Below are 24,861 nucleotides of genomic sequence, written 5' to 3'. Positions count from 1 at the left end.
GTTCCGCCCTATATAAACCATATATGACAGGGCGGAGCTTCTTTTAACTCATTGAACTCTTCTTGTCCTTACACTCTCCCCTTTAAGATTTAATGGCATCCCGACATTATGACTCTATTAGTCCTTATGTAGCAATTATACACTGCATGTAGGAAGGTTATAACTAAGTCGGAGTTCCAGAGGGTCCATGAAGACGCATTGCTGTTTCCCACAGTAAAACACATGACCTATATCTCCCATTAATGCCGTATTGTTGCAGTAGGTGTCATTGTGCACGATAACAGTCCACTGCCACTTCCATCACTAGCATGGGTTTCTGCATCTTTACTGAATGAGGCACTTTAACACAGCAATAACCTCCTAATGGAATAAACACAGGGTGCAGTAGTCATAGTGGGTTACCTCACTGTCTCATTCTTTTCACAACAAAAATCACTCTCATTCGTGTTCATTCTTGAAAACTGTATCATAACTTTACTAACATAACTCGGATATATATTTTTGATCTCTGAATGGAAAAGTAATGGAAATCACAGTCTTATTGCTGCTATAACAACTCTACTACAGTATGGAGCCCTTTGAAAAAATAGGCCACATTGATTCATAAATAGGATTTAAAAGGGTTAAAAGTATTCAGAGTTTTGTATTGCACTGTATGCAATAGGTTTTGAATTTCATGGCTCAAGGTCATGTGTCCTGATATTTACATGATGTATTTTGTTTCTTTAAGTTGAAGAAGCTGGAAATATTGTGATAATGTTTTATTTTCTATACATTTGTAAAAGAAATTGAAATGTATGATTTTGCTTTGAGTATATTTTGTTAGGCAATTAGTAGTCGGTGAAAGGTCAGGTGGAAACAGGAAGGGATGCGTGAGGAGAACGAGAACAGAATGAGAGGAGGTGGAGAAGAAGGAGGAAGCGAGTAAAAAGTGCGCTGGGACTCTGCTGTGTTTGAGGAGTAAAATACCAAGGGGTCATTCCATGTCAATTCACACACCCTCCCCAGTGACACCTCTTCAATTTGCCTGATATTTATTTTATTAGTGCCTTATGATGTCAAAAGAAAGAATCCAAAATTTTAGCTTCCTAGCTGGAACGGTTTTTGAATTTTGGCCCTTCAAAGTTTGGGTGCCACGCCCACTTTTGGGGTCCGGGAATTGTACACTTAATTTGCAAGCATTTTTGGAGGCCCATATCTTTTGTTCTAAGGGGAATATAGACCTGTAAATTGCTATATCTATGTATTCTGGCCCTGTCTATCTGATTCTGCACCTAAAAATAGCACAAGTTTACTAACTTTAGAGAGATTAACCCCTTAAAAGTGGATTTTTTTAATGACACAATTTTTTTTTGACATTTCAGGGGTCCATATCTTGGAAAGTTTTTGTGTTGATAGGGTTTAAACTGATTTATCATCATATTTGGGAACTCTACTGTGTACTTAGAGAGTTTCAGGGCACTCAGAGGTTTGGTGGGGGTACAGGAGGGCCCCAAATATGGCTTCGGGACAAAATTACCATTTGGTGTGTCCTACTTCAGGCCATTAGTTGGCCATGTGGGCACATGATGACTGGAATGAGCCTTTAACCCTATCAACAGACACCTTTTATCAAACTTTTAAGCCAATAAAAACTTTGATTATCCAACTCCTTCAATATAAAATAAGCATTTGTATATGGTACTATTTTTGCATATTTTCTGAAAAATCCTAAGTCAGGAAAGTAGGTCAACTGTTGTTTTGACTGCCTGTTCATGTTTAAGGTAGTAAAAGCACACCCATATAGTGATTTTAATCTATGGGAAGATTATTTATACCCAATACCCCATTAGTTATATTGACAATTACAAGGGATAAACCCTTTCCCGGCTGTTTCACGATGCCGTTTTTTTTTTTTTTTTTACATTTGACACCTTTCCCTGTATCCAACCAAACTCTGACCACTATACACTTAATAGTTAAATGCATCTTTCAAACAGGAAAGGGAAAGATGCAAACAAGGGGATGATCCCAAGAAAAACATCCTGGTTGCTTTACTACATTTGTTCTGACATCCGATCTGGAAGTTAAACCTAGACTCATCAGGGTTTTTTTTTTTTTTTCAAGAAAAGGGGAAGGGGCCCCTAGCCACTCATGTGGGGAATATTAGCATATCAATTAGTATTTCCCCTTTTTACTAATTGATATACTAATTTTCCCCACATGAGTGGCTAGGGGCCCCTTCCCCTTTTCTTGAAAAAAAAAAAAAAAACCCTGATGAGTCTAGGTTTAACTTCCAGATCGGATGTCAGAACAAATGTAGTAAAGCAACCAGGATGTTTTTCTTGGGATCATCCCCTTGTTTGCATCTTTCCCTTTCCTGTTTGAAAGATGCATTTAACTATTAAGTGTATAGTGGTCAGAGTTTGGTTGGATACAGGGAAAGGTGTCAAATGTAAAAAAAAAAAAAAAAACGGCATCGTGAAACAGCCGGGAAAGGGTTTATCCCTTGTAATTGTCAATATAACTAATGGGGTATTGGGTATAAATAATCTTCCCATAGATTAAAATCACTATATGGGTGTGCTTTTACTACCTTAAACATGAACAGGCAGTCAAAACAACAGTTGACCTACTTTCCTGACTTAGGATTTTTCAGAAAATATGCAAAAATAGTACCATATACAAATGCTTATTTTATATTGAAGGAGTTGGATAATCAAAGTTTTTATTGGCTTAAAAGTTTGATAAAAGGTGTCTGTTGATAGGGTTAAAGGCTCATTCCAGTCATCATGTGCCCACATGGCCAACTAATGGCCTGAAGTAGGACGTACCAAATGGTAATTTTGTCCCGAAGCCATATTTGGGGCCCTCCTGTACCCCCACCAAACCTCTGAGTGCCCTGAAACTCTCTAAGTACACAGTAGAGTTCCCAAATATGATGATAAATCAGTTTAAACCCTATCAACACAAAAACTTTCCAAGATATGGACCCCTGAAATGTCAAAAAAAAAATTGTCATTAAAAAAAATCCACTTTTAAGGGGTTAATCTCTCTAAAGTTAGTAAACTTGTGCTATTTTTAGGTACAGAATCAGATAGACAGGGCCAGAATACATAGATATAGTAATTTACAGGTCTATATTCCCCTTAGAACAAAAGATATGGGCCTCCAAAAATGCTTGCAAATTAAGTGTACAATTCCCGGACCCCAAAAGTGGGCATGGCACCCAAACTTTGAAGGGCCATAACTCAAAAAACGTTCGAGCTAGGAAGCTAAAATTTTGGATTCTTTCATTTGACATCATAAGGCACTAAGAAAATTAAAATAAGGCAAATTGAAGAGGTGTCACTGGGGAGGTTTTGGGCATTTGTGTGAATTGACATGGAATGACCCCAAGTTGAGATAAATGATTGTGAATGTGCCGAGACACACGGACAGTGAGTCTTTTGAGAGACATTCTACAGTGATATTAAGGTGTTATAACAGTGTAAATGTGGAGAACTCGGACAGAGCTCGCAATGAGGAGACCAAGCTAGAGGAGTTCAGAGGACTTTGCCCGAGAGTAGAAGATTCTACGCAGTTCCAAGATCTCCGTGAGCACCAGGAACCAGCAGTGATGACATCTCCGCTCCACAGCATCGCCATCACGGTGAGGAGGATGAGGCACGTGTGCACTTCTTCTTTTCTTTTGTGGCTTTGCCGCAAAGCAGCCATATTGTTTTAAAGCTTCACCACACCTGAGCGACGATACAGGCCTGCACCTTGGGACTGATGACTGGCTGGGGACCCAAATTTACACACTTTATGTCTTTAGTTTATAGATATATATTTGCCGGCTATAGCTAAGAGTTGGGTGTTAATATTTCAAGTGAAATGGAACTGTTGACTGTGTGGTCAATTGGATCAAAACATACAGTGATGCTTGAAAGTTTGTGAACCCTTTAGAATTTTCTACATTTCTGCATAAATATGACCGAAAACATCATCAGATTTTCACACAAGTACAGTGGGGCAAAAAAGTATTTAGTCAGTCACCAATTGTGCAAGTTCTCCCACTTGAAAAGATGAGAGAGGCCTGTAATTTTCATCATAGGTATACCTCAACTATGAGAGACAAAATGAGAAAAAAAAACCAGAAAATCACATTGTCTGATTTTTAAAGAATTTATTTGCAAATTATGGTGGAAAATAAGTATTTGGTCAATAACAAAAGTTCATCTCAATACTTTGTTATATACCCTTTGTTGGCAATGACAGAGGTCAAATGTTTTCTGTAAGTCTTCACAAGGTTTCACACACTGTTGCTGGTATTTTGGCCCATTCCTCCATGCAGATCTCCTCTAGAGCAGTGATCTTTTGGGGCTGTCGCTGGGCAACACAGACTTTCAACTCCCTCCAAAGATTTTCTATGGGGTTGAGATCTGGAGACTGGCTAGGCCACTCCAGGACCTTGAAATGCTTCTTACGAAGCCACTCTTCGTTGCCCGGGCGGTATGTTTGGGATCATGGTCATGCTGAAAGACCCAGCCACGTTTCATCTTCAATGCCCTTGCTGATGGAAGGAGGTTTTCACTCAAAATTTCATGATACATGGCCCCATTCATTCTTTCCTTTACACGGATCAGTCGTCCTGGTCCCTTTGCAGAAAAACAGCCCCAAAGCATGATGTTTCCACCCCCATGCTTCACAGTAGGTATGGTGTTCTTTGGATGCAACTCAGCATTCTTTCTCCTCCAAACACGACAAGTTGAGTTTTTACCAAAAAGTTCTATTTTGGTTTCATCTGACCATATAACATTCTCCCAATCCTCTTCTGGATCATCCAAATGCTCTCTAGCAAACTTCAGACGGGCCTGGACATGTACTGGCTTAAGCAGGGGGACACGTCTGGCACTGCAGGATTTGAGTCCCTGGTGGCATAGTGTGTTACTGATGGTAGCCTTTGTTACTTTGGTCCCAGCTGGTCTGCAGGTCATTCACTTGGTCCCCCGTGTGGTTCTGGGATTTTTGCTCACCGTTCTTGTGATCATTTTGACCCCACGGGGTGAGATCTTGCGTGGAGCCCCAGATCGAGGGAGATTATCAGTGGTCTTGTATGTCTTCCATTTTCTAATAATTGCTCCCACAGTTGATTTCTTCACACCAAGCTGCTTACCTATTGCAGATTCAGTCTTCCCAGCCTGGTGCAGTTCTATAATTTTGTTTCTGGTGTCCTTTGACAGCTCTTTGGTCTTGGCCATAGTGGAGTTTGGAGTGTGACTGTTTGAGGTTGTGGACAGGTGTCTTTTATACTGATAATGAGTTCAAACAGGTGCCATTAATACAGGTAACAAGTGGAGGACAGAGGAGCCTCTTAAAGAAGTTGTTACAGGTCTGTGAGAGCCAGAAATCTTGCTTGTTTGTAGGTGACCAAATACTTATTTTACAGAGGAATTTACCAATTAATTCATTAAAAATCCTACAAAGTGATTTCCTGGATTCTTTCCCCCCATTCTGTCTCTCATAGTTGAAGTGTACCTATGATGAAAATTACAGGCCTCTCTCATCTTTTGAAGTGGGAGAACTTGCACAATTGGTGGCTGACTAAATACTTTTTTGCCCCATTGTAGATAAAGAGAACCCAGTTAAACAAATGAGACAAAAATATTATACTTGGTCATTTATTTATTGAGGAACATGATCCAATTTTACATATCTGTGAGTGGCAAAAGTATGTGAACCTCTAGGATTAGCAGTTAATTTGAAGGTGAAATTAGAGTCAGGTGTTTTCAATCAATGGGATGACAATCAGGTGTGAGTGGGCACCCTGTTTTATTTAAAGAACAGGGATCTATCAAAGTCTGATCTTCACAACAGATATTTGTGGAAGTGCACGAACAAAGGAGATTTCTGAGGACCTCAAAAAAAGCGCGTTGTTGATGCTCATCAGGCTGGAAAAGGTTACAAAACCATCTCTAAAGAGTTTGGACTTCACCAATCCACAGTCAGACAGATTGTGTATAAATGGAGGAAATTCAAGACCATTGTTACCCTCCCCAGGAGTGGTCGACCAACAAAGATCACTCCAAGAGCAAGGTGTGTAATAGTCAGCGAGGTCACAAAGAACCCCAGGGTAACTTCTAAGCAACTCAAGGCCTCTGTCACATTGGCTAATGTTAATGTTCATGAGTCCACCATCAGGAGAACACTGAACAACAGTGGTGTGCATGGCAGGGTTGCAAGGAGCAAACCCTTGCTCTCCAAAAAGAACATTGCTGCTTGTCTGCAGTTTGCTAAAGATCGCGTGGACAAGCCAGAAGGCTATTGGAAAAATGTTTTGTGGACGGACGAGACCAAAATAGAACTTTCTGGTTTAAATGAGAAGCGTTATGTTTGGACAAAGGAAAACACTGCATTCCAGCATAAGAACCTTATTTCTGCTGAGGCTCACAGATGGTGGGGTCAGAATTTGGCACCAACAGCATGAATTAGTGTTCCTAATAATGTGTTCTGTCACTGTAGTTGATATCTTTAATTGTTCAAGGATCAACCCCAATCTGTTCTTTATTTTCTCTGATAACTGATCCTGACTTTTTTTTTTTGCTGGTATCAGCTGATCATATCCAGTATGGGATTGTTGCCATCTCTTTTACTTCAGACTATACTAAGTACAATATGTTGCATAATCATATCATTCTGATACATTTTGATTCTCACATTTTAGTGAAAATGAAGTGCACATTTTTTTCTTTCCCCTTGTGTTGAAGATTAAATACAAATTGCAGACTGATCTTAAGGTAAAATGAAAGACAAAGATCGAAGAATATTGTCATCATGTTTCGATATCATTTGGGACGTAGGTGGATTCACCTTGCTTGTAATTGTGCCCGTGTTCCTTTCAGTTTATCTGTGTTTATTTTATAATTTTATGACTTTTGAACAAAGATCACTTTGCCTTATCAGTGACAGGGTGGAAGGGGAGTCTGGTTTATTGGAGAGACAGAAAAAAATGTGTGTGCACTATGAGTGAAAGAGGGAGGGTTATTCTCAGGATGTCCTTCACATACAGCACTGAGATTTGTCATGTTTGCCAGTTCCTGACAGTTCGGTGTTTAAAGCCCTTTAAAGGAATTTAAACAGGATGAACAGCAGTGGGCACAAATATCTTAAAAAAAATAATAAAAATAAATAAATCAGGGTAAAACATATTGGACACTGATTTGGGGGCTTAGAGTTAGTTTATTAAATCAAAGATATTCATTCATCCAGTACATCACTACCCTTTAGTCATTAGTGGGCCTGATAAGGCTGTGGTTCACATTTTGTTACAGTGATGGAAATCATAAACCCACCATTTCAAGCTCAAGATAATTATTTATTTAATTATCCTATAAATAATGTCACCTGGATGATATCTAATGACATTTTTCATGAAAATGGGTTCTATGTGTGGGAAGTTAAATGAAAATTAAAACTGCTCTTTGGCTTCAATAAATCAATAAAATATTCTTGCACACATTACAGGCTAAATATAATGTTCCACAATTTTTAATAGTTCCAGGAAATTAAATCTGTACTATATTTAAATCTTCTGTATTTAAAAAGTTTCTAATGTTAGAGCAGAGTAAAGTTATGATTTTACTAATCAGGTAAAATGTCCCGTATTTAGTGTTCTGATGGGTTTTTATATGAAACCGTCAATCCCATTACATCTTCAGTATTTACAGTAGGTTTTAATTCCCAAGAGATATTTCAAAGCCCAACATTTCTAGATCAGAGGACCCTTTGCAGTTCTGGGCAGAACAGAAGGATGAATCCCCACATTTCTATTTCCATTCTTTGAGATGTTTGTGGACCCCAGCCTCTTCTGGTCCCTGAGAATGTTTTTTTTTTTCAAAAGCAGGTGAATTTTTATTTATTTATTTATTTATTTATTTATTTATTTATTTTTTAAATCGTCTTAGCCCCAACACTGTGGAACAAATTCTATTCCTTAATAAAAATCAATAAGATTTTTCAGTCCAGTTCCACAAGCACATAAGTCTCATATAATTATCAGTCCCACAGGCTCTTCTAAAAATTGTCACAGTTCACAGTAAATCATAAATTTAATAATAATAATTAGAATAAGAAGGATAAATTTATTTCTGTAACCTTTCATCCATTTAAAATGCAGCTCAAAATGCTTCATAGTGTGAAGTTCATAAATACCAGAAAAAAAGTAGTAAAAATATGTTTAAATAACAATAATCATAATAATGATCTAAGTAAGTAACAGCAGTGCTACACATACATATTATTGGGGGGGGGGATTACTGTTAGTTCACTGTCATCACATTATGCTACACATTATGTATATTTAATGCAATAAATTGTGTAAAAACAGAATAAACATACACTAAATAACATTTCGTGTCATGTCCCAGTAAACAGAAGGAAAATCAAAGTTAAGATGAAGCATTATGATTATTTATTGGTGTGTTCCTGATCTTTGGAAAAGCTGCTTGGTGACTCTGTGTTTCATGTGAGGAACGTGGAGAAATGTGGAGACGGCTAAAGCACAAGACATGACTTGGAACAACTTTATTCCATATTTGTAGTTGTAATAATCTTCCATTAAGCCTGAGAACACTGCTGTGTATTTGTCTGCTTCACAGATTAAAATATTCCACAGAATTGATTATTAACTCCAGTGTGACCATCAGGTCCAAAGTCTCATGTTCAAAGACTTAATGTGTTCCGTATTCGAGCAAAGGCCACGTCCAGGAAACCTGATGCATCAGTAACACAACACCAGTCCGAGGTCATCTTTCACACTGAAGCTGAGGAGAGTTAGGTGTGTGTGTGTGTGTGTGTGTGTGTGTGTGTGTGTGTGTGTGTGTAAAAAAGTGAGAGAGAGAGCTGTCCCAATCTGAAAACTGAACATCACAAATATTCCATTTTCTGTTTACATTCATGTTGGATTTTGTTACTGGACCAGGCTCATATGGTTCAGCAACATAAAGGGAGACCACGCAAGGATGAAGTTTAACAATAGAATTATTTATTCAAGTAAATAAGTATCCCAAAAAATAAAATGCCATCAGGATAAATGTGATGGCATTTTATAAGTGGCGTAAATCAGTCATATGACATAATGCAACACCAAAAGTGACACTTGCTGGAATGGAGAGAGGGAATGCCAAAGCCTTGCCAGGTGGCCCTTTTTAAAGCCCCAGTACCACCATCAAGCGACTAGGAGCACCTGTGCATTAACTCTGCCCTGTAAAACACAGAGACCAAAACAACACAGACAGGCAGTAACGGGCTGGCCTGTAACAATTTATGTTTCAGTTTAATTTCTAATCAGCAATCAGCTACTTTTGTATTATCCTGATAATAGATTTCATATAATTATGACTAAATAAACACAAACATTGGTAAGAACATCAGAAATACACAGTAATATACCTTACGTCAGATATTATAGAAAATTTAGCTTCAATTTTACTTAAAGACAAAGAGAGAAAATAAAAACAAATTTAGCTGCAGATCCTCCCTGAAGTTGGCACCCCATATGATGAGAACATAAAATTCAATTTGTTTGTGTATCGTTTGCTCATGCAAATTAAAAATTTGTGCTCAAATAACTTTCGAGAAATTCACTGTTAGATGTTTTAATGACCAGCACCCCATTAACACCCAAATAACTCCAAGCATGTCTGATTCATTTGTACAGAATTGAAACATGCGTTTCATTATTTCTTGTCATTAAACATCATTTTCTTGACTTGTGATGTCACTCAGGGACCTTTTTAGTGAAGCACATACTGTATGCTTATTTTGTGCACAAACGAATCAGACATGTTTGGAGTCATTTGGGTGTTAAAGGGGTGCTGGGTTATTAAAACATCATTAAAACACAATGGTTAATTTCTCTAAAACTGTTTGAGCAGAAAGTTTTTTTTTTGTGCCCAGTTTAGTTTTGGCTGGGCACCACCTGAATAATCATCTCATCTCATTATCTCTAGCCGCTTTATCCTTCTACAGGGTCGCAGGCAAGCTGGAGCCTATCCCAGCTGACTATGGGCGAAAGGCGGGGTACACCCTGGACAAGTCGCCAGGTCATCACAGGGCTGACACATAGACACAGACAACCATTCACACTCACATTCACACCTACGGTCAATTTAGAGTCACCAGTTAACCTAACCTGCATGTCTTTGGACAGTGGGGGAAACCGGAGCACCCGGAGGAAACCCACGCGGACACGGGGAGAACATGCAAACTCCGCACAGAAAGGCCCTCGCCAGCCCCGGGGCTCGAACCCAGGACCTTCTTGCTGTGAGGCGACAGCGCTAACCACTACACCACGGTGCCGCCCTGAATAATCATATCATCAGTTTTTCTTTGGTTAATCAGACACAAAGTATGCCACCACTCTTGCCAGAGCAGTTGGGGGTTAAGTGCCTTGTTCAAGGGTACTTCAGCCAGTCCTGCTGGTCCAGGGATTTGAACCAGCAACCTTTTGGTCCAAAAGTTGCTTCTCGAACCCTTAGAACCATGGTGTTCCCCTAAAGTGCCCAAATGAATTGAGTTCACAGGCTCATCATGGGGAGTCAACTTCACAGATGTGGCTGCAAATTATTGTAATCAACTCCAGTAAAATAATTTTAGAATATGCATGGATTCTCACTTTCTCTCTCTCTCTCTCTCTCTCTCTCTCAGCTGATACTGTTTTTATGGTGATTTTCTGTTGTCTTGAATCCACTACTTTTGTGTGTCCAGTTGCTCTAATAGATATAAAACATCCAGCTCCTTTCTCTCGGCTTTGTCCACACTGCCACTGCTGTGTAATAGACCCCTTCGCAGTAAACGTCATTCATACGTAAGAGGAAATTGCACGCGCAGCTTGGACCCAAAAAAGACTCAGAAATGCCTAGTTGTTGTGTTTTCAGGTGTCAGAATCATAGCAGTGATGGGGTTAAAATGTTCAGAATTCCAGCAGGATCTCACCCATTCCAAAAAAATCGCCGACGTCTATGACTACAAGCCATCAAACGTGTAGACTGGGATGAAAGCACTATCAAAAATGCACGGGTTTGCAGCGCCCACTTCATCACAGGTAAGATCAGGCTATTTATTAAACCTTTCTTTTTTATTCTTTCTAGTCTTCGTTTATTGATGTAGCAAAATACTTTGGTAACGTTTGTCTGATTAGCTGGGTCATAGTTACACAATGTAATGAATATTGTTAGCATGTTAACTTAGCTTTGCATGCAATTTTGTTTGTAGGAGAGGTCTCGCTTGACTCAAGCAGTCCAGATTTTGTGCCATCATTATTTGTGTATGCCGAAAATCACAATTTTAAAGCAAGGATGGAAAGGTAAAATTGTGTGCCCTCACTCTAAATGCCAACTTACGTTGACTGCTCTAACCTAGCTCCCGCCCTGTTCAGTTTCATTTCTGCTCTCTGCCTTTCGCTTTTTACGCAGCTCTGATTTCTCTTAGCTGCACTCTTTACACTATCATTCCTTTCATGCCATTCCCTCCTGCAAATTGCTGTTTAGTGTTGGTATTTGCTGTTGTAGCTAAAGCCACATTGCCATCACATCACTGGCATAATTTGATTAAAACAAAATGAATATGAATGTCTCATTGTTAAAGGTACCATGGCATGAAATTTTCACTTTCTGAGGTTTTTTAACATTAAAATGAGTTCCTCTGACCTTCTTAAGTCACCCCAGTGGCTAGAAATTTCATAATGTGTAAACCAAACTATGCCCACCCTTTGTCAACATTTGAGAATGGCGCGTCAAAATGGCGCGTTGATAGGCTCTTCCCTTGCCTACGTCAGCAAGGGAGATGATCCCCATGCCCCCCCCTCTGGATTCCCACCCACTGTATGGATTGCCCGCCCAGCTCAAAAGTTGCCACCAAACATGGAAGTTGCGCTGTACATGGATGTGACAACACAGAAAGGAGTCTGTTTTTACTGCCAACGGGAGAGCCCCTGAAGACGCAGTGGCTTAATTTTATTTACTCCAATAATATGCCATCGAGTATACCTAAGACGGTGTATGTTTGTCGGAAGCATTTTCCTGATGAATGTTTCCACAACTTGAGACAGTACAGGGCAGGTTTTGCACATCAACTTTCACTGAAGCCTGGGTCCGTACCAAGCATCCCTGCCGCATCAGCCACAAACACCGAACAAGTAAGTGTATAACTGTTAAGTCGTTTTGCCGTGTTTTAAAATCGGTGCGTTAGCCTTGCAATGGCTACATTAGCTGTGCAGCTAACTGCTTCCTGCAGTTAGCCAGGTACTCTGCACTACAAAACCAAAAAGCATGCAGCATGCTCTGTTAAACTGAGTTTAGTCTGGAAATTGACTGTAACTTATGAGCTTATGTTTTGCCGTGTTTTAAAATCGGTGCGTTAGCCTTGCAATGGCTACATTAGCTGTGCAGCTAACCGCTTCCTGCAGTTAGCCAGGTACTCTGCGCTACAAAACCAAAAACCATGCAGCATGCTCTGTTATAATAGCCAATCAAAACAGTTTTTACAAAGACACCCAAATTCTTTTTTTAAGTCACTCGTTCATTTTATTTGTTTGTTTGTTCAGTAAAAACCCAAACATTTGTTGAATTTATTTTATTTCCTCGCGTCGCACCTTAATGACGTCAGCGCGCGGTATTTTTCCCTTCGCGGTTTGTTCCTTCTCTCTCGCCATAGTAAGACACCCACATCCGCTTGTTCTGACCCACTGGAGGTAGCGTCACAGTGCTGTTAGCCAATCAGAGTTAACACGTTTACATGTCATGAATATTAATGATAAGAGCTGAAATCCTGTCGTTCTCCCGCCACCCGCTCCTCCACCAAACTAGAACAGCCTGAAACAGGAGAACCACAGCATTTTTTTCACCAAAACCGGCTCACAGGGCATTCATTCATACTAGAGACCACCGCACAATTAATGAAAAAACGATGCCATAGGACCTTTAATCAAGTTGTACATGCCCGCACATAACATAATCATATGCGTCTAAAGACTTGTAGGCACAAAGTTTTTCGTGGGTGTACACTGAAGTCTTGTCAATAAGGTACGAGTATATATCTGGCCATTGTATACCAGGGAACTAACTAACATCGTCCGTCCACTCTTTAATTAAATGCGGATCCGGTAGGCGATGTCCACTTGTTAGAGTTAACTTATTTATGTAGCATTCTCGATCTTGTAACGACAATTATTTGGCATAATCTGACAGCTTATAATGCTGGTCTATGGGCAGCGCTATTGTTTCTGGGTCCAGGCTGCGCGCGCATCCTGGCAACGGTCGGTTTGTTTACAAACATGCGAAGGGGTCTATAGACACACACTCACATTTTAAACACAGCTAGCTTGACCACACTAGGGTTTGATCTGGGATTAGTCCACATACAGTGTCAGCTCACAAATATAACAGATTAATATAAAAACTAGTGATATACAGTTGTGGTCAGAAGTTTGCATACACTCATCATGGGCATGAATGTTATGGTAATTTTGGGCTGTTAATGATTTCATTTAACTGTTCTTTTTCCAGGGTGGAATGATTGTACAGCATACATCTTTAATGACTTCAAAAAACAAGAATTGAGTGCACAAGTTAGAATTTATTTAGGATTTTTTTCTAATCCAAACAGGGTCAAAAGTAACAGCCCATGTTGTGTTCATATGCATTAGTGTGTTGTAGCTATGTGATGAATCATTACATTACTGGTTTAGACTCCACTAATTTATGAAAGAAGACAGACATTATGTACTGTACCATTACATCACCCATCAGGATCATAATCTTAAGAAAAGAAGAAAGACATTATTGGTCAAAGGAACCTTCATTAAGCAGAGAGCAGAATGTGCAAGCAAAGTTAAATTTTAAGGATTTGACTAACCAAAACAAGTAGCAATCAGAACAGCCTGTATCAATTTCAAGCATGCCAAACATATTTCTACCCATAGTCTGCACCTCTAATGGTACGTTAAGTAGTTTAATTTTAACTTCTTAATTAACTAATTCTGGACAGAGTCACTGTCATTTAACTGGATCATCCAGAATGAGTTAAGATGTTAAATTTAAACTGCTTAACTTACTGTTAGTGGTGTGGACTGTACCGGTGGAACTCCACTTTGGAGTACAGCCCGCACACTGGCAATAACCACCTGCTCAATCTCTCCTATTGGGAGCGAACTGGCCATGTTTGTGTCGCTTCTTCTCATCTCACCTACTGATCCACAGTCAGTGGTGTGGGCAGGCCGTGTAAGCTGAGGCTATTGCAAAGGCCGTTGACCAGAGCTCTGACGGAAATTATTTGCATATTTTCTAAATATTTAGGTTTATACTTGGTAACCAATTTAAAATTAGATTTAACATTTAGATTGAACATTGATATTTAGATTTAACATATATATTTATTTTTTATGTATACACATTTTTAACAATTATACAGAACATATTGTTTTACATGAATTTCTGTCTCAAATGAAAGAAAAATGAGCTAAATGTGAGGACAATTAGCTAAATATCCAAAATATGTTGGCTATAGGCAGCACGGTGGTGTAGTGGTTAGCGCTGTCGCCTCACAGCAAGAAGGTCCGGGTTCGAGCCCCGTGGCCAGCGAGGACCTTTCTGTGCAGAGTTTGCATGTTCTCCCCGTGTCCGCGTGGGTTTCCTCTGGGTGCTCCGGTTTCCCCCACAGTCCAAAGACATGCAGGTTAGGTTAACTGGTGACTCTAAGGTGGTGTTTACATTAGACTGTATCAGCGGATCATCAGATTAACGTTTTTAAAATGATTCGCGTGCACACAGCAACGCCAATACATGATTCACGTGCACACAGCAACGCCAATACACGGATACGCTCGGCTCCTCAGGCATCCTGCGCTCCAAATCACTCCGCCCTGAACAGCAAGTGCCCTCTGGAGGGTGCGCACTCCAGCCCTGCGCAGCTCACAGAGCGCGCGAGTGAAGCGCATGAGCAGTGATTCAGGACAAATAGCAGGAAGTGAAAGTCCGCGCCGTTTTTCAGCAGTCGTGTCACATGACCAACGTGGCAACGCCAGCGAATCAGGAAGGTGGATGTCACAGTGACGTTGTCCAATGATGACGTCAGCACGTGGCATGACCAACGCCAGCGAATCAGGAAGGTGGATGTTACAGTGACGTTGTCCAATGACGACGTCAGCTAGAGCTCAGCACGGCGTATCCTCGTTTCTCAATGTTTACACAGCACCGGATCAGATACGTAATGGATTGAATACATGGGCCCTGGCGGATTCAAGTTGTTCCGCCTGTGGAGTCGTTTCCCGGCGTTTTAATGTGAACGGACAGTGCATCTGCGACGAAAACGAGACGGATACGGTCTAATGTAAACACCACCTCAATTGACCGTAGGTGTGAATGTGAGTGTGAATGGTTGTCTGTGTGTCAGCTTTGTGATGACCTGGCAACTTGTCCAGGGTGTACCCCGCCTTTCGCCCGTAGTTAGCTGGGATAGGCTCCAGCTTGCCTGTGACCCTGTAGAACAGGATAAAGCGGCTAGAGATAATGAGATGAGATGTTGGCTATAAAACTATAACTGAATTTTTACATTCAGCACCCCATACCAAACCACACACACATAACACACACTGCAGGTAGTGAGGAATGTGAGTCTGTCGCTGAGGAGCTTGGGAGGTCCAAGGTTATTGATCAGATCCAGATAAGAGAACAAGCTGCGTGTGCAGTGATCCTGCAGAAATCTGAACAGTCCATGCAGCAGATCATAAATATTAAATACAAAGAAAATAACATTTAATTATAAATTATCAAGTATTATATGTCTGTGCTTTCTGAGAGTGTTTTCTGTTACAACAAGGAAAAATATTGTCACATCTGTACTCGATTCCATTCCATACTCCATTTCCCAGAACCCACCACAGCTCTCACGTTCAAGCTCACTGAGCTTCTAATCACACACAACTGTCTCTAATCACAGCATTAAAGGACTGCACACAGACACACTAACGGCAAAGTAATCACTCAGTTAACATGAAGTTCTTACATTACCAAGCCATTGTTTGTGTTTTGACCCTGCTTCTAATTACTGGTTTCTGCTCTCTGATTTTGCTCTTGTTATACTGTTTGTTGATCGTATAACCTCCGCCTGTCTTTGACCAAGCCTCTGCCTGATGTTTTGTACCTGTTTGCCAAGTGTTCAGTAAAGACTCTAATCTGCAGTTGTATCTGTGCCTCTTCCTGTGCGTGACAGATTACTTCACCCTGTAGTATGGTTGCAGCAAATTCGGAGGCTCAGCACAGTGTGCTTTCTACCCAAAGGCATTTTATTGGCGAGTAACAACAAGGGATCCAAGTGGTTGAGGCCCAGGTCCAGCAACTCACTGAAGCCCTTGTCCAAGTCTTGACCCAGCATGTCACACCTACAGCATCCCCAACTCCAGTGGCATAAGTTGTTCCCCTCATTCCGCAGCCTGACAAGTTCACAGGAGACCCTTCCAGTGTAGAGGATTTCTACTTCAGCACTTCCTCTATATGGCTGATCAGGAGGGCACCTCCAACCAGTCCATAATCGCCCAGTTCCTGGGTTTGCTCACTGTCAAAGCCCTCAAGTGGTCTACAGCTGTATGGGAGAGAGGCGGTGAATTGATCTCTTCTTGCAACTGCTTCATCACAATGTCCTATAGAGTGTTTGACAATACCCCTGAGGGAAAGGAGATCAGAGAACAGCTACTGGCAGCTCAACAAGGAGGGAGACAAGTGGTGGAATATACCCTCGAGTTCTGAATGTTGCTGTGGGGATGGGTGGAATGAGGCCATGTTAAAAGCTGCATTTTAACAGGGCCTTGGTGTCAAAGTACGCACTGAGATGGCATGTCGGGATGAGGAATAATATGATGTAATAATGTAATAATCAGTATGAAATGTGAAATCTTTCTCAGCTGCTTTCTTTTGTTTTTTTCACAAACAGCTTTTATGTGAGATTATTAATTACAGCACTTTTATTCTATTTCTTGGTAATCAAAGTGGACTGGACTTAGATTAGATAAAACTTTATTGATTTACTGAGCTACTGGAGAAGCAGCCGTCTCACACCACGCCCATACATAATGTTGCAGCGTAACTTCAGAACAGCAAAATGTTAAGAGTCTTCCTGAACAAGTAAACATTTCAATTTCATTGTTTACATTTTCAGTTTAAAATTCATGTAAAAGGATCTGACTCAGAGTCGATTTGTTCACATCACTTGGAGTGAATCAGTTTTCTGAAGGTGAAAGTATTTGTTTTTCAGCCTCGACACCATTTTATAGCTGTTGGGGGGGGGCAAAAAATTCAACCCCAGGCAGAAATGGTAACATTGATGTCACACAACATGGAGTGTTGAGTAAAAGTAAGTGATTTGTTGAAGAGAAATGTGGTTGTATTTGACTGAGCTCGTGTGAAAACAACAGTAAAACTGCGTCCCGTCAGCGGAACTGAAATCACCTGAGAAAGCGTTTAATGGCTAAATACAGGTGTAATGTCCTGGCATCAGTGACCAGTGTTTTCTCATAAGGAGTGTCTTTAGGCTGCTTTCTTCCCTCTGCATATTTTTCCAAACACATGTTTTCACTGTATCTGTTTTGTAAATTCCAACAATTCCATTTAACTGATGTGGAATGTTTTCAGCTCCAGATTCTCTGTGTTCTTGGCCATGTTGATGGTAAACAAAATGAGGAAACATAACCCAAGGAGCTGCTGACTCTGGGTTATTACTGATTTGCTCCTGTGTCTTTCAGGGAGACCGTGAGCTGGACTAGTGAATAAAGTCTGGCTCAGAAAATAAGATGCCACGTATCAGCATTTTCAGCACAACTGACAAAATATATTTAGTATCACGGTCCATGTGATCCCTCAGTAAAAACAGATCATGGATCATTCACGGTGTAAAACAGTCATATCACACACCCCTACTTTAGGCTCACAGAAATCATCTCTGTTTAGTGCAACTGACTGACTGACTGACTGACTTCTGGATCAGAATTTATTCAAATAAAACCCATTTAATGCTGGTAAAGAGAAAGTAGGATTAGACTTAAAGTAGCCCTTCTATTAACTACAGATTATTTTAGTCTTCTCCTGGTTCAGCTTTTTTAGTGAAGGCATCACAGCTGACCTGCTTGGACTTCAGACTGTCTTCCCTCCTTTCCAGCAGGAGTTTCCCTCCCCTGATGACTGTTCACCTCACCTCCTGTCTGGATGGACACAGACACACAATGACTTGTCTTTTTCCTCCAATTTGAACAGCATGTTTGTATTTTTTCTGATCTTTAGTAGTGTAATTCATTCAATCCAAGAGATCAGCATCTTCAGGAATCAGCAGTGAGTCCATGAGCTGTGTCCATACACTAATATTCAAAAATGGAGAGCCGTGATCTGGACACAGATAATGTGACCCCACACTCAGGAAGGCGGTAAGTGACCATGTTCTAATGTTTTAGTCATTAACTGTTCATATCTGAAATATACTAGTGCATCTCAAAAAATTAGAATATTGTGAAAAAGTTCAATATTTTCAATCAGTTATTTAAGAAAGTGAAAATGTTATACAGTGGTGCTTGAAAGTTTGTGAACCCTTTAGAATTTTCTATATTTCTGCATAAATATGACCTAAAACATCATCAGATTTTCACACAAGTCCTAAAAGTAGATAAAGAGAACCCAGTTAAACAAATGAGACAAAAATATTATACTTGGTCATTTATTTATTGAGGAAAATGATCCAATATTACATATCTGTGAGTGGCAAAAGTATGTGAACCTTTGTTTTCAGTATCTGGTGTGACCCCCTTGTGCAGCAATAACTGCAACTAAACGTTTGCAGTAACTGTTGATCAGTCCTGCACACCGGCTTGGAGGAATTTTAGCCCATTCCTCCATACAGAACAGCTTCAACTCTGGGATGTTGGTGGGTTTCCTCACATGAACTGCTCACTTCAGGTCCTTCCACAACATTTCCATTGGATTAAGGTCAGGACTTTGACTTGGCCATTCCAAAACATTAACTTTATTCTTCTTTAGCCATTCTTTGGTAGAACGACTTGTGTGCTTAGGGTCGTTGTCTTGCTGCATGACCCACCTTCTCTTGAGATTCAGTTCATGGACAGATGTCCTGACATTTTCCTTTAGAATTCGCTGGTATAATTCAGAATTCATTGTTCCATCAATGATGGCAAGCCATCCTGGCCCAGATGCAGCAAAACAGGCCCAAACTATGATACTACTACCACCACCATGTTTCACAGTTGGGATAAGGTTCTTATGCTGGAATGCAGTGTTTTCCTTTCTCCAAACATAACGCTTCTCATTTAAACCAAAAAGTTCTATTTTGTTCTCATCCGTCCACAAAATTTTTCCAATAGCCTTCTGGCTTGTCCACGTGATCTTTAGCAAACTGCAGATGAGCAGCAATGTTCTTTTTGGAGAGCAGTGGCTTTCTCCTTGCAACCCTGCCATGCACACCATTGTTGTTCAGTGTTCTCCTGATGGTGGACTCACGAATATTAACATTAGCCAATGTGAGAGAGGCCTTCAGTTGCTTAGAAGTTACCCTGGGGTCCTTTGTGACCTCGCCGACTATTACACGCCTTGCTCTTGGAGTGATCTTTGTTGGTCGCCCACTCCTGGGGAGGGTAACAATGGTCTTGAATCTCCTCCATTTGTACACAATCTGTCTGACTGTGGATTGGTGAAGTCCAAACTCTTTAGAGATGGTTTTGTAACCTTTTCCAACCTGATGAGCATCAACAACACTTTTTCTGAGGTCCTCAGAAATCTCCTTTGTTCATGCCATGATATACTTCCACAAACATGTGTTGTGAAGATCAGACTTTGATAGATCCCTGTTCTTTAAATAAAACAGGATGCCCACTCACACCTGATTGTCATCCCATTGATTGAAAACACCTGACTCTAATTTCACCTTCAAATTAACTGCTAATCCTAGAGGTTCACATACTTTTGCCACTCACAGATATGTAATATTGGATCATTTTCCTCAATAAATAAATGACCAAGTATAATATTTTTGTCTCATTTGTTTAACTGGGTTCTCTTTATCTACTTTTAGGACTTGTGTGAAAATCTGATGATGTTTTAGGTCATATTTATGCAGAAATATAGAAAATTCTAAAGGGTTCACAAACTTTCAAGCACCACTGTATATTATAGACTCATTACACATAAACTAAAATGTTTCAAGCATTTTTCTATTTTAATTTTAATCAGTATGGCATACAGTACAAAAACATAAAAAAAAACCATCTCAAAATATTATAATATTTCATTTCGAGTTTGAGTAAAACAGTATGAACACAGTGTATCTCTCGGTCTAGTTCAGTACACACAACCACAATCATGGGGAAGACTGCTGACTTGACTGTTGTCCAGAAGATGATCACTGATGCCCTCCACAAGGAGGGTAAGCCACAAAAGGTCATTGCTGAAAAGGGTGGCTGGAAAAGGTGCACAAGCAACAGGGATGGCTGCAGTCTTGAGAGGATTGTCAAGAAAAGTTGATTCAAGAACTTGGGAGAGCTTCACAAGGAGTGGACTGAGGCTGGTGTCAGTGTATCAAGACCCATCACGAACAGACATCTTCAAGAAAGGGGATACAACTTTCACATTCCTAATATCAAGCTACTCCTGAGCCAGAGACAATGTCAGAAGTGTCTTATCTGGGCTAAGGAGAGAAAGAAATGGACTGTTGCTCAGTGGCCCAAAGTCCTCTTTTCAGATGAAAGTACATTTTGCATTTAATTTGGAAATCACGGTTCTAGAGTCTGGAGGAAGAGTGGAGAGGCACAGAATCTAAGGTGTTTGAAGCCCAGTGTGAAGTTTCCACAGTCTGTGATGATTTGGGGTGCCATGTCATCTGCTGGTGTTGGTCCACTGTATTTTATCAAGTCAAAAGTCAACACAGCCATCTACCAGGAGATTTTAGAGCACTTCATGCTTCCATCTGCTGAAGAGCTTTTTGGAGATGCTGATTTCCTTTTCCAGCAGGACTTAGCACTTACCCACAGTGCCAAAACTACTACCAAATGGTTTGCTGACCATGATATTACTGTGTTTGATTGGCCAGCCAACTTGCCTGACATGAACCCCATAGAGAATCTATGGGGTATTGTCAAGAGGAAGATGAGAAACACCCGACCCAAAAATACAGATACGTTGAAGGCCGCTATCAAAGCAACTTGGGCTTCAATAACACCTCAGCAGTGCCACAGACTGATCACCTCCATGCCACACTGCATTGATATAGTAATTCATGGTAAAGGAGCCCCAACCAAGTATTGAGTGTTTAAATGAATATACTTTTCAGAAGTTGGACATTTCTGTATTGTAAAACCTTTTTTTGATTGATCTTAGGGAATATTCTAATAATTTGAGATACTGGATTTCTGATTTTCTTGAGCTATAAGCCATAATCATCAAAATTAAAACAAAAAAGGCTTTAAATATTTCACTTTACATGTAATGAATATAGAATATATGAAAGTTTACCTTTTTGAATTAAATTATGAAAAAAGGAACTTTTTCATGGTATTCTAATTTTTTGATATGCACTAGTATAGTGAGTACAGTATATATATAACTTAACAGCAAGTTATACTAAGAATGAAAAGTTAGCAGTAACCACTTGAAAACATGCCAGATTCTGTTCTTTGTAAGAAAAATTATATTCTTATAAAATTAAAAATGTTGTTGTATGAGACAGTAAATTACAGGCATTTAACACACGCTCTTATCCAGAGTGACACACATCTGCAGAGCAGCCTGGGGAGCAGTTGGGGGTTGGGAGCCTTGCTCAAGGCACTTCAGCCTTTCCTGCTGGTCCAGGAAATTGAACTAGTGACCTTATGCTCCCAAATCTGCTTCTCTAACCATAAGGCCTTGGCTTCCCAAATCAAACCACTGCAATATCAATACAGTCAGGGTGTTAAATTCAGATCCTGTGTCAAATCCAAGTGTTTATTTTAACCTGCATTTCAGACTGTGGTCAATCCAGCTGTGATAGAAACTGGAGTGCACATATGTATATACAGCGGTTTACTGTAACTACCTTCAGATGGCTCCACTACAGATCTGCTGTGAATTCTGGATAGTGTGAAAATGTTAAGCAGTCGTGTTCTACAGGCTGTTTCAGTTTTATTGTTTCCAAGTTCACGAGGCCCGAATGAAACGAGGCTGTGGGCCTGGAGTTTGGGCGGCCATGTGCCATAACACTTCCTTCTGATGAGCTTCACTTTCTGGACTGTTCAGTCAGCGTGCTTTGAGACAGTTAGGTTTCCACTCTATAACTCTGTGCTCTGTGGGCTACGACCTCTGGTGCTGCCACCTAGTGTGTAAGAAGAGGTAGAGCTCATAAAGAATATTCAACAGAAATACCACAGCACATGATATGAGCAGCAAATTTGTCTCTCCCAGTATTTTGTATTGTGATATTCGAGATGATAAAATTCTGTCTCATGCCTCCTCTATAATGTTGTACAGTAAACTCCAGATGAAGAGATCAGACTCACCAGAACCCAGCTGTGTCTCCATGAAGAGTGATGGGTCTATGAGTCTTCCTTTGAGCTTTAACAGTGGAAACCCCTCATCTGTACACAGGTAACATCCCATAATTCTCACAGTTAAAATCACAGTTAATGGTTGTGCTACACTGTCATTAGTAACTATTTTTGATTTAATATATATTAGAGTGTCTCTCATTCTACTGTACAGTTTTTATGATATAATAGTTTCTTAGTCTTTACTAATTCAGCAAAACTTTCAGGAAATGCTTTTGAGGAGTGTAAATATTTATGAAGGTCAAAATGTTTTTCAAGTAATGTCTTAAATGCTGAAGCAAGAAATGCTAACATAAGCAAAAAACAATATGGAATTACTACTACTACTATTATTATTATTAATGTAAAGTTAGTTCTGTGGGGGGGGGGGGGGGGGGGGCATCTAGAAATCGCACAGGGTTAGTTGTATGTAGAACTCCAGATGGTTTATTCAACAACTTCTCCAGTATACAACATAAGGAGGCTGCTCACACTCTAGGCTACTGAACAAAAACCCCAACGTGCTCCGAGCTCACACTCCCGTCTTTTTCTGATATCTCCACTCTACCTCGCTTCCTCTTCTAGCTGAACCTCCTCCAAGATAAAAGTCCTTGCACATTCACTGCTGTAGTGCATTCAAAATAAGAGTTGACATTTCCAGTGCTACATAATACTCCCCTACCCCCAAAGAAATGTCCTCATTTCCTTTGAAATCAACACAAAAGCACAGCACTGTTAAGGTAAGGAACAACAACAACAACAACAACAACAACAAAAACATAACACAAAGAAGGTAAGCCTCAGACTAATTCCTAGTCTAACATTGGAGTAGGTGAGCAGCCAAAGGTAAGATAGAGAGCGAAAAAAAAAAATTCCCAATAATGCTTGAGGAATACAATAAGCATGAAACAAGTGTCCATTATGATAACTGAAAGTCCCGAAGGTGAGAGGGCACCCGCGTGCAGGGGTTAAATTGGGATTGGTTATGTGTGGGGGGGCTCTGCCTCGTACCCACCCCTGCCCCCGCCGCCCTGCCCCAATATACTTTTTGGAAAATAACCCTCTAATTTGATAACCATATCATATTGCACAGAGATATACACCTTATCTGTGTGTTGTAGGCCTATGTGTGTCTTGTAGTGCCCCCCTACACATTATGGCAGTTTGAATGTAGATTGGTTGGCCAATGTAACAGATTGTACAGGTTGTTGTACATTGGTTTGAAGGAAATGATTAGTGGGGGGTCTGGGGGTCCTCCCCCAGAAGTTTTTTATTATCATACATGTTATTTGCTGAATTCTGGTGCATTTTAATAAGTTGTTAGCTGACTTTACAGAGGTAGGTTGAGCAATATCATGTTAAATCTTGTCACATGCCTACAGGTGAAAAATGTGAAGGAGAAATGTTCAGTGAGAAAATCTGAAGGCTTGCACAATCTTAAACCAAAACAGTTGATTTATTTTGGAGGATAAATGTTAAATATGCCAAAACACTGTCAGTCAAATTGTCAATCAAATATATTCATGCAGTGAATGCAACCAAATACAAACAACACTATAACATTGGAAGCATTTATTATTATTGTTATTATTATGTATTCAATTATTTATTTGGCATATGGTGCTTTTTGTATTGTCTAGAACATACATAAGATGAGCATATTATAGCAGAAAAATAGAAGCACAATCATTTGAATGCAGCAAAAGTATCAGTATTATTTTTTCCCCTCTTCAGTATTATTTGATATTTTGTTTTTAATAATAAAAAATATGATAATGATTATGTTCACTGTATTGTTAATATTATTATTAGTAGTTGTAACAGCAGTAGAAGTATGTGACTATTTTGTAGCACACTATCACTTCCAGAAAAAATTCTGATAAGCAACGAAAGCAGAATTTATGCATAGTAAACAAGATAGGCTAGCTACTTCATTAAATCCCGATGGATTAGGATCGTATGCAGGTAAAAGGGGAGACAGTGTACGGAGAAAATTATAAACAAGTCACAACGCTGAAACACAAGCCCAAAAACCCGCAAACCACGACTTCTGATTTTTTTTTAAAGCGAGCTCACAAAAAAAGAAACCCCAAAGTCGCTTATAAAAAGCGGAATTGGCAACCCACGCAGTGTTCCAGAAACCAGAATCTCTGATCGCAAGTTCTGTTCTAAATAGCTTTGACAGGTCGTCTTGTTATCAGGAAAACTATGATCTATCTCATAAAAGTCATGGGTTTATTGATTAATAAAACGATATTTAATTATTCAGAACTGAAAATCGTGAAAAGGGTTTG

At 39.9% G+C, this 24,861-nt stretch overlaps 1 protein-coding gene and 1 long non-coding RNA gene across 2 annotated transcripts in view; one reads left to right on the top strand and one right to left on the bottom strand.

Annotated features, from left to right (window-relative positions):
* LOC132870285 (NACHT, LRR and PYD domains-containing protein 12-like) overlaps window positions 1-24,861 on the top strand; it is a 202,983-nt gene that overhangs the window by 53,731 nt on the left and 124,391 nt on the right. The window lies entirely within an intron of this gene.
* Window positions 16,986-23,145, bottom strand: LOC132870375 (uncharacterized). The gene is made up of 4 exons (XR_009651099.1): window positions 23,060-23,145; window positions 22,541-22,618; window positions 22,081-22,356; window positions 16,986-18,211 (listed from the first exon to the last, which is right to left on the bottom strand). It is a non-coding gene; the product is annotated as an uncharacterized LOC132870375 (long non-coding RNA).

The sequence above is a fragment of the Neoarius graeffei genome, chromosome 22 (genome assembly GCF_027579695.1).
Source record: "Neoarius graeffei isolate fNeoGra1 chromosome 22, fNeoGra1.pri, whole genome shotgun sequence".
In the NCBI taxonomy this organism is placed as follows: Eukaryota; Metazoa; Chordata; class Actinopteri; order Siluriformes; family Ariidae; genus Neoarius; species Neoarius graeffei.
The sequence above is the reverse complement of the archived record's forward strand: the minus strand, read 5'-3'. Positions and strand labels throughout refer to the sequence as shown.